Source organism: Struthio camelus, chromosome 3, assembly GCF_040807025.1.
Source record: "Struthio camelus isolate bStrCam1 chromosome 3, bStrCam1.hap1, whole genome shotgun sequence".
Lineage (NCBI taxonomy): Eukaryota > Metazoa > Chordata > Aves > Struthioniformes > Struthionidae > Struthio > Struthio camelus.
The window spans coordinates 50504408-50517366 of record NC_090944.1 but is presented as its reverse complement, the minus strand read 5'-3'; the positions used below and the strand labels follow the sequence as shown (position 1 = coordinate 50517366).

The 12959-nt window shown below is 41.7% G+C and overlaps 1 protein-coding gene across 22 annotated transcripts in view; it reads left to right on the top strand.

Moving 5' to 3' along the window:
* BACH2 (BTB domain and CNC homolog 2) overlaps window positions 1-12959 on the top strand; it is a 202408-nt gene that overhangs the window by 121655 nt on the left and 67794 nt on the right. Inside the window, exon 1 of one of the 22 annotated variants that reach the window (XM_068937794.1) lies at window positions 9743-9760. The exons of the other annotated variants lie outside the window; for them this stretch is intronic. The gene's annotated coding sequence lies outside the window, so the exon portion shown is untranslated. Of the gene's footprint in view, window positions 1-9742; window positions 9761-12959 lie in introns of those variants that run through there. 22 annotated transcript variants of the gene reach the window in all.

Here is a 12959-nt window from a genome sequence, read left to right as displayed (position 1 = left end):
AATACTCGGTCTCATTCTAGTGATCATGATCTAGCCACGTCTTGAAAGTACGGCTCTGTGTTGTCATCCATCAATCCATAGAAAAAACATTTGCTCTTGCTTTCTTGGCTACGTGTATGTTGTTGTTTTCCCCTTTCTGCACTGATCCTGCAGCATGAGCACCTGCATGCAGCACCTGTGAAGTCACTGGGGTCACTCAGGTGAGTAATGGATGCAAGACCGGACTTTAAAGGCTGCAAAATACTGTTACTACAAGAGGGGGGTAGGGTGGAAGAAAGAATGACCAAACTCTATGCCTTAGGGAAAAATGAGAGGCTAACCAGCATTGCTTTAACCAAGAGCGATGTTGAGCATGTTCAATCAGATTTGTGTCCCTTGGCAAATTTATTTTGTTCTGTAAATGGCTCCCTGCTGTCCCAGAAGACTATTGCTATCTCTTCCTACCTTGTGTAATGGATTTCTAAATAACCACTCTTAGTGCAAGAAAGTAGTGGTTCAGTAACCCGAGCTTGCTAGCAAGTCAGTAGGTGAGTCTTAAGTCTCCTTACTAGCACTTTTGATAAGGCAGGACTATAAAGTTTGTCATAGCAGAAACTTCTCTATAGGCTCTTGATTTGCTTGCCAAAAAGTTAGCCCATTACCGTTAATTCTCCTCTTATCATTAGTGTTATTAAACTGACGATTGATGTGTAAAAACTGCCATTTGCATGAAGTTCCCAAAACTGCAGTAAAAGAGACTTTTGTTCTGACTTGGTAAGGGGAAGGGGGGAGAAAAAGCAAAATAACACTACTCCTAACAGCAGAGATGTTCATATAAAGACATGTTCTGAACAATAAGGTCGTTTATCCATGTATGACATAAATACATAGGAATTTAAATAATGAGAGATCTTGTGAAATGCAGTAAAATGCACACCACTGGTATTGTGAAGTTCCCATCTATAAAGCCCTATTCTCAGGGAAAAGCAGCTTTACTTTTGCTTTGAAAATCCATTATGATAAGCCATTTTTTTAAAACACTTGTCTCACTGCAATATTAAAGCAATTTTATACCGTAAGAGCAGGTCTTCCGTAAGCTGATGTGCAGTCTCGTGTGTGTATATGTAATTGCAGCTTATAGTACTTCTCACAATCCTAATTTCTCCCAAATTAAGAAAACCACTCACCTTTTTAGGCTTTTCTTTTCGTAATTTTTTTTTTTGTCTCCCTGTTTTTTCCCCCCGAAAAGGTCCTTTCTGAAAAACACTCTTTTTTACTAAAAAAAAGGCACAGAATGCTTTCTGGATTCATTGCAAAATACTCTTTAAAGGAAGCATTTTAAGAGTTTAGGTTAAAAAGTTTCTGTCTCACTCAAACTGCATGGGTGACGTTACTATTTTGGGAGGCAGTGCCATCTGCTTGTTAAACCAAAAAGCTGGGAAGATGTTCTCAGTTCTAGCATAGACTTTTGGTTTGATTCCACATAAAATTCCTTATTGATCTTTCCTTGTTTTTGTCCCATCTATAAACTGGGGACAGTATGCCCCCCTTACCTCTGCAGTTCTCAGAGATCCTAAAGGAAAGGTGTTGAGGTCATCGCACATGATACGTGGGTATACGAGGTTCTTCACATGTGCTGTATGGTATACTGAAGTCCTCCCTGCAGGTGTTCACAGTTGTAAGAGCTACCAAGAGGAGAAAAAGAGGGCATCGTAGCACAGGACACTTGGCATACCGCGGGTGGCTCCTACTCTTGGATGGAGGAGAGCAGTGTTGAGGGAGGGTGTAGGGAGGCTTGGTTGTATTTTGCAGCTTTTTGTTGGAGGGATGGGTTTTTTGTTTGCTTTTTTTAAAAAAAAAAGAGGAGGAGGAGGAGGAGGTTTTCCTGGATCACAGACCAACTCTCAGCTTGTTCCAGTGCAAGGGTTACTGAAAGACATGAGCTAGAGGGGACTTGTAGGAAGTGCAGATGGGTGGAAGTAGGAGGCCAGGTCATGGAAAGCGTTAGGAGCAAGCTGGTTGTATGATGTCATATGGACTGCGAGTCCCTGGAAATGGCACAGGAGGACATGAAAAAGTGGGAAGAGGTTACTGTAGTTGTCTGTAAATGATAAAGGCATTTCTCTGAGATAACAGAGATTTCAGTCTACGTATTATTGCTAAAGTATTTGCGAATAGGTATGTATCATCATTAGAGTGTCTTCAGGACCGAAGAAATGTTTCATCCAGTCTCTGTTGACAGAAGAGATTGCCTACTGATAATTGCTTTGCTTAAGTGTCTGATAATATGCCAGAAATGAGAGCACTCTATGTTAGGTCATCTTTAATTATGCATGTACCACCTGTCAGCTTTAAATCTGGGGAAGATTAGTTTTCTCATTGGAATTAGGGTAGGGAAAAGAAGGATCTTTCAGCAAGAGGAATAGACCATTATAAACAGCGTGTCTATAGGGGAGTTTTAAAAGCATTCCCCTAATCTTCCCTAGTCATGAATACTCTATTGGCACATGCAGAAATATTTGAAATATTGCCTAAGCTAGCTGCAGTAAGGATGGTTTTCGAAATGAGAGGATTTCAGACCATCTGTTGCATTTCCTAGTGTTCCTTTTCATCATTTCAAAGGAACAAGGAGCGATGAGGTGCTGGAGGGCACACGGAAAGTCTTGGGCGCTTCAGCAGCGCTAGGATGAAACCCCTCCTGAAGCCCTTGCAACTTACCACCAAATAAAATGCACAGTAAAACTAGCCTGACCTATTAAGACAAGCCTCTCTTAACTTACAGGCTCAAAGACTGAAAAATGATGAGGGTGGGCACTTTGTGAAGAACCTGAACTGAGAGATGATTAAGGTTTCTGAAGATATAAAATGAACAGGGGTTGCCCTTACAAGGCTTACTTATGATGTTAAAAATTACCTCAGAGGGGAAGCTTATCTTTGTATGGCTCGAGGAGGCAGTAATTGTTTGAGAACAGCTGAAGAGATTTTTAGTTCACGGGACTGTTTATTTGACTCAGAAATAGGTTAGAGGCATCTCCTGTTTCTATGGTTTCCTTTACTCCGAGACAAATCTGGGAAGCATGGAAAGGATGGCTGTTTGTCCTCTGAAATAACACCACTGTATTTGAAATCAGGAATGGTCTTTGTTATGAGCAGCTAAGCTACAAAAGCAGCTATGAGCATCTGATTCCAAAAAAAATGAACATCAGTTTCTTGTCAATTGTTTGTCGTGCCACTTGTTGCCAGCGTATCTGAGCAGTCTTTCACATTGGAGGTTGGGCCTCCCAACGTGTGTGCTTCTGTCTGTAGCATGCGTGCAGCAGTCATAGTCAAATCTGTTTCCCCCTCTATGGGATTGTGGTTTTCCAGCTTCTGTGATCACTACCTCGGACTCCTGGAAATAATTATTCAGTTCTACTGATTATCAGACACTGATTGTTTTTCCTAGTAATACCTTCAGATAGTGCTTTTTCTGAAAATCTGAAATTTGGAACAGTAGGTCAGTTGTTAAAACAACAAGAATGAACAAATACGGGCAGATGGCTTGGATGTAAGAGCATGTTTCTGTGCATCTCACATTTGGCTTTTGCTGATGCTTTGCTGTTGCACGAGTATTTGAGGCTGTCATTTTCCATTAAGTGAAGTGGTTAAGTGGAGTTGCTCCTTTGCGGCAAATATTGGCCTGTGCCCCTTCTCCTCCACCCACAGCACAGGTTGATGCGGAAGAACGGATGGCTCCTCAGGACTTCCCTGGGGCTCCACAGCAGCCTCGTCCCTGGAAGCTGACAGTCGTGTTTACACTCAACTGCATGAAAAGATTTTGCGAGACCAATAGATTGTACCACCCAGTGGAAAACTAAGAATTTGTTGCACTTCTCCTAAGAAATATGGTTGTATTTTTCTTGACCTTTTCTCTCAGTGACTGCATTAGATGAAACTTGCCTGTTTATTCCTTTGTTTAGGATAAGCTTGCCGGACTTACCTTTCTTTTTTATTTCTACAGTAAAGTAGGACAACTCCTCGCTCCTGGATTGTGCTGTGGAATTTTATCCGATTCATAGACAGAATCTGATTCCTAGTTACTTGCTTCTTTCTCTCAGGGTAGCGGTTCTGGTAGTATCACTTGTATGTAGCTTAACTTTGCTGAATTTAAGTGGAAAAGTATTGGGCAGTTCCACAACTTTTTTCGCTCTCGTGATTCATTTGCTCTTCATTTCCACGACCTATTGCATGCTAAAGAGCTTTCCCGTCTAAGCATGGCCGCTGGAAGACAGCTCTTTCATACAGACTCCTTCGTTAAATGTCAGGGCCTGTGCATCTCAGTAGCCTTCAGTTCCTGTTGAGGTGTCCTGCAACGCTGGGCACTGTAGGAAATGTCCCCGTTTGGCAGTTCCAAAGATGACCAAACTCAAGGGAATTGAATACTCTGCTGTTGTGTGTGAATAATTGGACAACTTTGCCTCTAGATGAGATTTAAGGATAAACTGAAGGATTAGAGAAATATTTACTTAAAACTAGACTTGAAATAATGAAGCAAAATTGCCAAAAAATAAAGCAATAGAATGCCCTTGCAAGGGTTTTCCTGAACTTGCCCAGCTTGTGAAGCACGGCTTATTTAGTCTGTGGTTTACCCTAAGCCTGGTCTATCTTGGAGCCTCTTTCTTGCCACATATTTTTAAAGATGGTTACTGAAGCTACCCAGAACAGTTATCTGGAAAATCTTTCTGTTCTCTAACCCAAGATGGCATGAGCTCCCTTGTCCTCTCTTATGATTACCTGTCCCTTTTCTGTCTAATGACTCTTCACTGGAAATTGCCCACTGTCTTCATCATAGCAGGGGATTAAGCGATCTTCTTCTCTGTTTTCCCATACAGACACTTGTTTAACATTTCTATTGTAAGCTTTGGCATACTGCTGGTTTTAAGCTTCATAGTTGTTTTGTCCCATTTCTCTCTTTCAAAAACACTGTAAAATACTTTTCACATATCAGGTTTAGTGTTTGTTACAATAGAGAATTCTTGCTGGATTCATAGTCGTCCTTCCACTGCAGTGCAAAGCTTGATACTCAAGGTGGTGAAATTCAGAGTAATACGTTTACATTGAGTTATTCCGTTGTATACACTGCTGACTTTAAGAGGAAGAGGGACCTTTCTTGGGATAATTAGTTTTGCTGTGTTCTTAGATACGACCTCTTGGCGAAAGCGTGTTTTTTCTGACTCCGAATTGGTTGCTAACAGCCAGTATTACAAGAGTTCGTTGTGAGTTTCGTGGTCCATGAGTGCTTTTGTATACGTAACACAGACAAGTGAAGCTGCCGAGAGATAATGAAGGCAGTGATGATAAAGCCTGTATGAGGGCCCAACAGAGTGAAGCTGTCGAACGATCAACGTGGGCCAAATTCCAACTCTTGTCTGGGCCATAACGATAGTGAAAATTGCCCTGTCCTTTAACTGATTGCACCAATTCTCTGCTAGACATGTTATTTCACACACTAGAGAATCTTTAAAAATGTAAAACTGTTTACGTTTTTATGTTAATAGTTTCAAGTGATTTCATACCCACGCTGCTTTACAAACAAATAGCTGTATATATCCCTTGCCTCTCTTACCTATTCCTAAAAGTAAGGTTTTCAGAATGGGGATTATTTCATGCTAGTAACTTTTAAAGTGCCTACTCATCTCAAGTTATAGTCAAGAGTAGACTACAGGTAGGTAATCAGCGCTCTGTTACCTGCAGCACTGGCCCGCGAGCTTCCAGATCAGATGGTTTGCCTGTACTGCCATAGCCTGTCTGTAAAACAGAAATAATATGGCACCTCTCGATGTGCTCTTCTGAGGCATATAGGTGAATTGGTGTTTAGATCACATAAATAGCTCAGGTTTTGCAGTCTTTGCAGGACAAGGCAGTTGTCAACACAATATTGTAGATCAATGGTAAATAAATGCAACCTTCTTGAAAAGTTCAAGTGGGCAATCAGAGAAGGAAAAGTGGTTTCTTTTACACTTTGGTTGCAGTGCGTTTGTGGAGTGATTTCAAGGAAACCTCTTAGTAACAGGAAACTGCTACTGCAGGCATTCGATGAACAAGCTGTGTAGTTGTGCTCGGTGCCTGCTGCCTCATTCCTCAGGCTGCTTAGTAAATGCACGAGTGTGTCCATAATCAGTCAGGCTTAGCTTCTTTTCCCTGTGCTAATGTGTCAGTATTTTATGTCACATTTAGTGAGAACGGAAAGCAGTGATATAAAGACTTCTTTTCCCTTCCCTTAAATAGGATTGATTACAACAGTTTTAAACAGCATTCAAAAAAAAAAAAAAAGACAGTTGATTTAAGGTGGCCTGAGCCTCCCTTGAGATGCACGCTCACACTGAAAAGCAGTCGCCTTTACCCACCTATTTGCAGAATAGACATTCCTATTGCAAAAACTCCTTTCGGTTGGTTGCAATTAATACGTACACACATAAATATATAAAGGCACCTCTGATTGCCTCCAGGCTGCCTCCCCCCGCTCCCAGCCCGGTCGGACTCGAGGGCTTGCCCCTCTCCGTGCCTTTCGCGCGAGTCGCTGCCGCTTCGGCTCTGGGGTACCTAATTACCGGGCAGTAGCACTGTGGAGTCGGAGTCCTGGAGGGTATGGGGCTTTCTGTGCCCTGCAAGTTTGAATTCCCTCCTGTCCGTCACAATGAATATTTCAGAAACCTCGCGGAGCCGGGGAGAGCTTTGTGCTTTTCCATGCAAGTGGTTGCCAGTTCGAATCACATCTGTCGTATTGTAGAGGTGAGCGTTGCTCTAGATACAGTGGGTTAGTGGAGTACTGGAAAGTCACATTTGCGAGGTGTCCCAGGCTCCCGTCTCATCTAATCTGTCACCCAGGGAAGGAATCTGCTCTGACAACTTCTGCAAATGCTGCTGTGCTGCTTTCGCTCTTTTTTGTCATTCTTCCCCAGCTGTGCCCTTTGTTTCTGCAACGCTGTTTTTGTACCACAGATTTTTTTGTGCAAGTCTATTAGCTTTAATTTCTTTTCCCAACTACTTGATTTTTATCATATTGCTTCAACAGCATCCTGTTGTTGATTCACATGATGTATGGTAATGTGATGTGATATCCCTCTCTAGTTAGCAAAATGTAAGAATAGCTGTTGGCAGCCTCTCTTTTCTGGAAGAGTAATTAGCAAGTGGAATTACTCAAAGACACGCATACTAGCCTAAGTAGGCATTTTCCAGCTGTCTGCAAGTTCAAAAACTGGTAGGGACTTTTCAGACTCTTAACACAAGATTAATTACTTGCTACCAGAAAAAGAACCCTTAGAAAAATACGTACTGTGCAATCAGGGCTACTGTGTTTTGTTTCTTAATTCGAAAATCAACTTCTCGGTCACAAACGCCATAGCTTTTACAGTGCTCAGTAGTCATCTTCCTGAGGAGGCAAGCCTTTATGTTACAAGGGGATGTCAAGCTCAAATGCAAAATAATAAGCTTTCTAATGCTGCTCTTAGGCCTTTGTTTACATTAATCCTCATACTGCTGGACACAGAGATGCCTTGTATGGGAAGAGAAAGATGAAAACGCTTTTGTGCTGGCTGCTTGAATTAGGATCCAGAACTCCCTATGCTTCCATGCACAGGCCAGGACATCGCTGTTTTCCTTCTCCCTTTCTAACGTGCAGGAGTTTCTGTCCGCGTTGCTTTCTCTAGCAAGCCCTTTGCCACGTTGTGCCTCACTTTTGCGTAAAGAAGCTCACATAAATCAAGTACAGCTGCACAGCTGTGCTAAAAGCTCCCTTTTTGTCCGCGGGCAGCTATTGTCAGCTCCCTTTTATTTCCCCTCTGTCCTATTCTTTCGCTCCTCCATGATCCGCCTGAGGGTCGTCGGAGTCGTGTTTGTGCCGCGATATAAAATAATGCCTCCGCACAGGTGGAGCGGAGCAGCTGGGAAGCGCGCTTGTGCTGCATTTGGGCTGTTGGACTGTCAGTTTTATTTTAAGCTTAGGCTCTTATTGCCACCTCCATAACCTCTTCTGCTCTCTGCGTTTCGCTTGACATCTATTGTGCCTAATTTTCTAATGAGCAGGACGATCATCTCGCAGCACAGTCCTCACCCCCTCTTCAGCCTCTCGCCAGGGAATCGTCTCCCCCATCTCATCTGTCTCCGCTCCAGTGCTCCTCTGATCTCGGCAGCTCCCCCTCTGCCTGGTGTAGCTCCTGCGACTTTCCCTTCCCTCACCTCTCGTTGGAAAAGCATCCGCCCATCTCCCTTTGTTGGAGGAAAGGACAATTTCCAGCAACTGTTTTCCCCTTGTTGCCCCCATTCCCACTTCTTTTCAAACTTCTTGGCAGTGGGTCCCCTCTCTGCTCTGGGCAATGTAACGTCTCTGTCCTGCTTGCCCACGCTTTTCTGCTTCCTCCCAGCATCCTTATATACTCGCTGTAGTCTGCAACGTCTTTATCTCCCGCTGCTTGAGTTTCTTTTTGCTCACTGAAAACGCTGAAAAATAGCTGTTCTTTCCCACGATTCTTTCCTCTCTCCTCCCCTTTGCCCCTCAACCCTCCTGGTAATGGCCGTGGCCGAATTGGACTCCTGCCACTTTCAACCTTCCTTGTTACTACAGACCATTCCTCTTGAAATGTGTCCAATCATCCCTTCATTTCCTTCTGTGTAACTTTTGGTCTGTAACCTCCCAGCCTCTTCAGGGTCCTCTCTCTTTGACACCGGGCTTGGTCCTTTTCCTTTCTCTTATCTGGCACCCTCTCACTCATCCGTAATAACTTGATTTCAGCTTCCATGTGGATGTTGCTCCTGGCTCTTGCCCTTCGCTTCAACTTTTAACCACTGGCCCTGGACCAGTCCCATTTGTAGCTTTTCTCACACATCTCTTTTCTCTTTTGTTATTACTAAAAATATTTACACAAATACTCTTTCAAGGTTTTAACTTCTCTTCTTGCTTACTCTGCACTTAGAAAAAATTCCTGCCACATGCAGAGGAGATGAATACATGTGTGTATGTACTTCAGGTGAGAAATAAATGGAATAATTGCTACAAATAACATTGAGCCACTTGATTTGTACAGAGTTAAAGGAATGTTTCCTGCTGTTTTTCAAATCTGTGTAGCTGTATTAATAGGCCTAGGGCAGGGATCATTTTAGTAGAGATCAATTCATTTTTTAACGTTTGGAAAGCTCATACCAAAGAATATGTGCATTATCAGAAACATGTAATAACAGTAACATACATTTTCTAAGAGATATTAATTAAACAACATGCATGTGTATGTGTGTATACACATATTTATACATACATGCATATGAATGTATGTGTATATTTATATACACAGACACATACAGCTGTTCTTAAGACACTATTTTGAAGTATAGTATGCTGTGATAAAAAAGCATTATGTCGTTCATAACAAAGTAGTGACTCTGTCCAAAACTGCACCAAGCAAAAAGTATTTTTGAAAACATTTTAATATTCTTCTGGGCCTGTAACTAAGCTGTCTCTTTCTATGACTAAAATTCTTGAGGTAATGTCATAGATTTAAAGATATACTTACCGGATCTTGACTTTTGCTAAATATAAATTAACTGACCCTGTTTCTGTAAGACTTGAATTGTGGTAATAGCAAAATCTGCATTTAGTCTGATTGTGGAAAATTCTGTCTCTTCCTTTCATGCAGCTATGTCACCTGTGTGGTCAAGTTGGTGTACAAATATTGGATTTAGTTCTGCATATCAATGCTTACCATCTTCTGATAGTCCCAGAAACACAGTACATTGATCTAGTTGGAAGGTTTGTTGGATTGTTTTGTTGTTGTTCTGAGTTTGTTTGTTTGTTTGTTTGTTTTTTCCAGCCTCCAGTGCAGGTCAGCTAACAGTTAGGGTAGGTCCAAGCTTAGGGGAGGGAGAAGCTAGAAAAAAGTATGCTTGTTTTGACATTGGGGACTGTCGTCTTTTAAATGTGTATAGAGAGATGAAGTCACTGTCAAGCACTGGAGTTTGCCGTCTGGATTTGTCTCCTTTTACCATGAAAATTGCTGTAGGGGTTTACACACCATGGGAGGTATTGATTGTTTCCTAGCTCATTATTTGTATTTTACTATTATTGTATTTTAGTTAATAAATAGTAAAGCTTTTAGATTAGCCCTCCAGAAATGCTAATCGATGAGCGTTATAGATTGCCCATTTTACACGTAAACATGTCAGTCTCCAGTGGAGCAAAAAGAGTTTTTATTTTATCCCAGATTGCTTATGCTGTATAATTATTAATCTGTAGTTTAATCTCTTGGTCTTTGTGCTTTTATGGCTTGATCTGCTAGCTGCAGAGCTCCCTTAAATCCCACTAAAAGGCATGGGTCGAAGGCACTCAACATCTTGCCGAATCAAGTGCTGGAATGTGCCAGCTAAGTCTTGTTGCATGTAGACCTCCCCATGCCTCTTACTATACATGTGCATCATAAATAGGGCTGCCTGCATTGTATCTTGCCACTGGTGTGGGAGGCTTCTCCCTAAAAAGCCACATCTTGAGGTGCAGTATATCTGCTGAGCTTCAAGAGCGCAGGGCTACGATTTTTTTGCTGTGATGTTTCCTCAGACTGTAGTTGGAAAACCACTACCAAAGTGTTTCAGCTGAGTGAGACGTAAACAGGAAAATAAATCTTGAAATTAAGTATTCGTTTTGCCAATGTTCACTTTTTTTTTTTTTTTTTTTTGATTTCATCTAAAGCTCTGGTGCCCCCATGCTGTGGAGCAAAGACATGAAATTTCAGGTGGATAATGCATTTGGAGCACCCTATGTTTAGCCTGGCCTGATCAGTCTTCAATTGGATCCTGCGTGCATGTAAATTTGAGAGTCTTCAATTGCATGTCTCCAAGATCTATGGGAAAGGTGGCTTCTCAGTTCATGGCAGAAAAAGCACATGGACTTTCTTCTTTTCAGAAACAGTCATATGCTTATATATCATTTACCACTATCTGTTAACCTTTATCTGAACTGTAGGTGTGGGATGTATTTCATCAGCTCAACAAAGCTTTAGTACAGAAGTAAGTCAAAGCTGCCAGAAACATCCGTGAGCAGTCCTGCCATGGTCCTGAAGGTAGTGCGGCGGTGGTGATTGCCACCATAGGGACAGGGTTCTTGTTAACTGCGTCTGTGCTGCCCTTGGATATGGCACAGTTGAGTGTGCTGGAGACTCCTCTGTTCCCTTGTTCAAAGGAGCGGTAAGGCAGACGGCAACCGCAGGGTACAATAGCTACGGGAGCTATGTGCTGCAAAAGCCTCTGGATTTTGTGGTCTTCAAGCTATGGACTGCAGAGGTGAGGAATGTCTGCTTTTGATGGCCTCTGTTTCTCTACCAAAAGTTCAGTCGCGCTGAAGATGGGTGAGCAAAGTTAAGGGAAGCGTAAACTAACCATAAAGGTGGAGAGTGATAGTAGTGAAACTAACCATAAAGGTGGAGAGTGATAGTAGTGAAACTAACCGTAAAGGTGGAGAGTGATAGTAGTGAATACCCAACAGTATAGACGAGCCTTATGGTGCTGTCAATGTAAATCTGAAAGCGTAAGGTCACGTAAGAGCATATTGTTTGACTTTTTATTATCTCGGATCTTAGCAGGAGACAATAAGAATGGGAGATAGTGGCATAGGAGCAGAAATGTGATTAAATTGATACTGCTTAATTTTAATGGGGACAGCTTTCTTCAAGTATGGACTGGAAAAAGTTTACAACTTGTAGCATAAGTGAGAACAGGAAAAATAGAGAGAGGAAGCAGTTTGTCAGACACTTATTAGCAGTCTTAAATAATTTGACTCACAGGACGTCAAATGCCTTACATTGACCCTGTGCAAACGGAGTACAACACCTAGCAGTAAATTATAAATTTATGAATGTACATATGTTTTCCAAAGTTAGAACCTGTTGCGTTGGCACAACATCGCATTTGAAGTAAAAAGTATTGAACACATTGGGAATTGCTGAAGGATGTTCTGTTGGCTGCTCAAAAATTATGATTTTACATTGTCATCAATAACAAAAAATGTTACACTAACGAGAAATCATCCTTTTAAAATGAAGAAGTAGAAGTAATGATAAAACATTAACTACTCAAGTATCAAAAAAGGGAAAATAGGCAGAGATGTTGCTTGGTTGGGTTTTGTATTTGAAGCAATGGAAGATGTGGACAAGGAGATGTGGACACACAAGATGTGTCCATCCTATACAGTGATGTGGACAGAATAGAAAGTTTGCTGTTCATGGCAAAGGGGGATCTGAGACAGGAGTGGCTGAAATTAAACATTTTCACATCAATGGCTCCTAGTAACTTTTACATCCAGGGATCTTAAAGGAGGCTGAAAAGCTCTGTTAAGTGGCTGTTAATTTGTAACAAATCTTGGGGAACCAGGGAAATTCCAGAAAACTGGAGGTCTGCCAGCTGTATTTCCGATATTTCAAAAAGATGAAAGGGATGTCCCGGGGAACTGTAGGCTGGCTTAGCTTGACATCAGTCTGACGTGAAATAGCGGAACAGCTATTTCAGGATCTGTCAAGAGAGAATTTGCAGGCCAAAAGTACAGATAATACCAGTAGTGGTTGAAGAGAGCTTGTCAAGCAAACTGGCTGAGTTTTTTCCCCTCTGACAGGATTGCAGGTCTATGTGATGAACACAACTGTTGATATTGCCTATAGGAGGTCACATTAGATGATCTAATGGTCCTTTCTGCCTTTAAGATTTGTGAGTCTTAGAAGGAATGCCTTAATTCTAATAATTCAGACAGAAATAATGAAGCTACTCTGCTTCCCTGGGATAAAATGTAGCTAAGTTTTGGTTTTTATATGTTAATCTCCTATTTGTATTGATTTGATAGCTTTTGGAGTTTTAAGGTTATTGATTGCATTGTAATTCTGTGGGGGCGAAGAAACCAAATAAACTTCAAAAACCTGCACAAAAAGCTCAACAAGCAGTGTAGGTATCCTCAGATGAAGATAAAATCC